This window comes from Triticum aestivum, chromosome 1B, assembly GCF_018294505.1.
Source record: "Triticum aestivum cultivar Chinese Spring chromosome 1B, IWGSC CS RefSeq v2.1, whole genome shotgun sequence".
In the NCBI taxonomy this organism is placed as follows: domain Eukaryota; kingdom Viridiplantae; phylum Streptophyta; class Magnoliopsida; order Poales; family Poaceae; genus Triticum; species Triticum aestivum.
Window position 1 is genome coordinate 692,855,126 of NC_057795.1, and position 3,749 is coordinate 692,858,874.

General features: G+C 39.8%; 2 non-coding genes across 2 annotated transcripts; both read left to right on the top strand.

The window, feature by feature from the left end:
• Positions 1-2,623: 2,623 nt before the first annotated feature.
• TRNAS-GGA (transfer RNA serine (anticodon GGA)) lies at positions 2,624-2,710 on the top strand. Its single transcript has one exon. It is a non-coding gene; the product is annotated as a tRNA-Ser (tRNA).
• A 415-nt stretch (positions 2,711-3,125) lies between these two features.
• On the top strand, positions 3,126-3,198 carry TRNAF-GAA (transfer RNA phenylalanine (anticodon GAA)). The gene has a single exon. It is a non-coding gene; the product is annotated as a tRNA-Phe (tRNA).
• Positions 3,199-3,749: the final 551 nt, after the last annotated feature.

The following is a 3,749-nucleotide window of genomic DNA, read 5'->3' on the forward strand; positions in this document are numbered from 1 at the left end:
TTGTCACTTATCTTAATTGCTTAAGCTTAGTTTTAATGGTCACACTTGGTATAGCAAGCCAGAAATTGCCTAGGCCTAGCTCTGGCAGAATTAACCTTCAAAACATGTCCCTAGTTTACTTTTCGTACCCGAGGAATATCCATCCGATGGCTGCCCCAAAAGTAAACTTTATTTTATCAAGAATAAGTTCAGTTTTGGTTTAAAGAGCTACTCCCTCCGTTCCGAATTACTCGTCGCTGAAATGGATGTATTTAGAACTAAAATACATCCATATGTGCGACAAGTAATTCGGAACGTGATGGATGTGATTGTCTTGGTAAAGTCCTTGATGTTTATTTCCTGGTTGTAAATGTGAATCATTATGTTCAAGTCTATCATGATGAGCTTGGCAAAGTTTGTATGGCACTAAAATTCGAGAATGCTGATGGGCTGCCATCTCCTTCGTCTTGTCTCTTTCATCCATTTATGCCCGTGCCGTGGCTAACTGTTTTATTAAAAAAGTCGGCATACATGGTTATTCCAATAACCATAATTACATCGTTTGGTTCTTGACATGTTGTATTCTTTGGATTGCCAACCATCAGAGTAACCAGGAATACAGTGGTAGTCAGTAGTGGCACCCTGTTAATTCTTGTATTATCCATACTAGTAATTTTTCCTATTCATCCTCTTGTACAGAGTTCTAAAGCATTTCCTTAGTTGGCAGTCTTATATGAAACCCTCCTTGGGTGTTAGTCATTATATAATGTGTACATCTCAGACTGTTAGTTGTTGCCATCATGTTTAATAAGCTCGCCATCACGGCGTGGACGACGGCCTTGGACTTGCTCTTGGCCTTGGCGCCGTCCTAGTGGACGGCGGGCTCGGAGGAACCATTTTTGCCGGGTTTCATGGGCGTGGCGTCCGCCATGGGTTGTGGCGTGTGTGGCGTGGCATGGCGCCGGGCCACTGGCCAAGTGGCAATAGCCCAAGTGGTACACATTGACGTCGGCGGCTAAGCTTTCTTTCTAATGGTAAGCCGGGGATCTAATAGTCCACTTCACCCTATTTATACCGATCTAGCTTATAGCTGGGATTTCTAGAAAGATAAGCTGATGCAGCCCTCAGGGATGGAGTGCCTAAACTAACCTTCCTGAACAGAAGTAGCAGAGGTAGAAGATATGTAAATCGTACCATCAAGGGGAAATGCACTATTGTTATGCTTGGGCCAGGTTAGCTGATCAAGGGAATATTCCTATCGGAAGAACAATCAGAAAATAAGGAGATAGTCAGTTGGCACTTTTCACACAAGAACCGCTTTTCGTATTAAGCACGGGAGTCGTAAGGAAAGACCTCTGCGTAGCTATCAGAACGAATTAATGAACGAAATAAACGAATTCCGGTGAAACCAAGGCGAATTTCTGAGCCAGCAGTGGGAAAAAGATGCCAAGTATTGAGATGCAACATTATGAATGGTGCGATCCGAAGTCTTACTATTTACTCAAAATTGACTCAAATGGTTGACTGAACTTCACAGAGGACTAAAGCCGGGAACTTAAACTAATGGTTTTGCCTTTCCACTTCCCAATTGACTTTCATAAAAGGCTAGGCTACCTCTTCACATCGCACCTGATCCCGAATCATGTGCTCTGTTCAGGGGATCAATAGTGGCTATTAAGCTTTTCCCTTTCTATATATTCTTGAGAATAAGTAAATACCATCCTTTTTCCTATCAGCATCTCTCTATCTGACAGTAAATATTGCTTTCAATCGATCAGGCACTAGGTTATTAAAGTATGGATATGCCATATAATAAGGGAAAAGGCCTCCAGTTTTTTTTAGCGCAAAAGAAAAAGCCGATTCCAAATTTTCTATTTCCCGGCAAGTCTATGAGAGTCCTATTACGGATCCTCTGATCTTTAGCTTGAATGGTCGTGTTTTTATATAATTAGGTCTTTCTTCTGAGCTCTTCTATTACGGTACGGAAAAATCAAACCTATCACTCTCAAAGAATGGGTAAAAAGAATTCAAGCTAGGGGAGCCTACACTCTCTAACTACCTATACTACGCCCCCATTGATTGGAAACCCTCGGGGAAAATGATCCCATAAACAAAGGAATTATACAGTACGAAATAGCAAAAAAACAGACTAATTCGATTCTAAAAAATCGATAATAGATATTTTATTCTGCTTAAATTGTCCCGACAAGGAGAGATATTCAATATTTGAATCAGATTGGATTTCGTAGTATACCAATGTGAGCCAAACTATTACTATTTCATCTAACTTGAATAACCAAGGACTGAATTTGACTATGGATTCTGATAACTCGAGAAGTTTTTATTTGGTTATGATCCAAAAAGAAAAAAGAAAGGTTTAACAAGCCATGAGAAAATAGAGTAAAGTAACCATACATTCTGTTTGCATAACGTGTATACGCCACGCCATACAATCGAAATAGAAACATGGGACGATTCCAGAATTTTGAATAGATCCGTGGGGATGAGAGAAGTTGTTGTTGAGAAATATGAAATTGGAAAGGAAGTCAAACTCCCTATGGAACCTGTGATTGGTTGTACCTGTACTTTAGTGATACGAAAACTCGCTATTCACTCAGTTTCTGGTCAATAATAAGATTATGTAGGAGAGATGGCCGAGTGGTTCAAGGCGTAGCATTGGAAATGCTATGTAGGCTTTTGTTTACCGAGGGTTCGAATCCCTCTCTTTCCGTTTCTGTTAATTCACCAACGTTACCGACCACAATGAAATTTCTAGTAAGAGGAAAATCCGTCGACTTTCTAAATCGTGAGGGTCAAGTCCCTCTATCCCCAATAAAAAGCCCATTTTACTTCCTAACTATTGTACCAACCTCTATGTTTCATTAATGGTTCAAACAAGATTCACTATCTTTCTTATTCTACTCTTTCACAAACGGATCCGAACTGACTTCTTTGGATCTTATCCCATTCATACAAATGAACATATTATAGTATAGGCAAGTAATCCCTATTATTAAGTAAGTCATTCACAATCCATATCATTATCCTGATATTTACTAAGTCCAATTTGAGAATACTTTTTTCTTTTTGAGTCCCTTTAATTGACATAGATACAAGTACTCTACTAGGATGATGCACAATAAATAGTCAGGATAGCTCAGTTGGTAGAGCAGAGGATTGAAAATCCTCGTGTCACCAGTTCAAATCTGGTTCCTGGCACAGAACGAACAATGAATGCCTTTTCGGGAAAGAAAAGGGCCACATATTTTTTTTAGGGAAAAGCTTTTTTTAAGGGGAAGAATCATCAACAAAAAATCCAGGAAAGAACAGCGAAGGAAAAACGTGAAAAAACAAGTGTTTTCCCGGAACGGAATAGCGGAAATTCCATACGTTGATCACCAATGTTGCATGTCTTTCCTTAAGCTGGAGTACTTTGAGTTAGAAGGCCTACTTTATTCGTCCTTTTAAAGCCTACTTATTCGTCTAGCTATTTCCAATTCTAATAAATAACCCGATCATATCATATCTTGGAAAACCCTAAGACTACCCAAGGCTGTACCCTACAGTGTTACCTATAGTCTATACTTGTGTATACGTTGCCTTCTGGGGTGGCAAGCTAGAACCAAGTTTTCTAGGTATCAATTCCAATTTAAGTCAATGATCCTCATTTTCTCCAACATTAAGAAGATTATTGGTAAGGTGACCAACCATCACGCAGGATTCCGGGTCGGAGTAGCACCTCTTGCCTGATATATACAGGTCGTTACTGG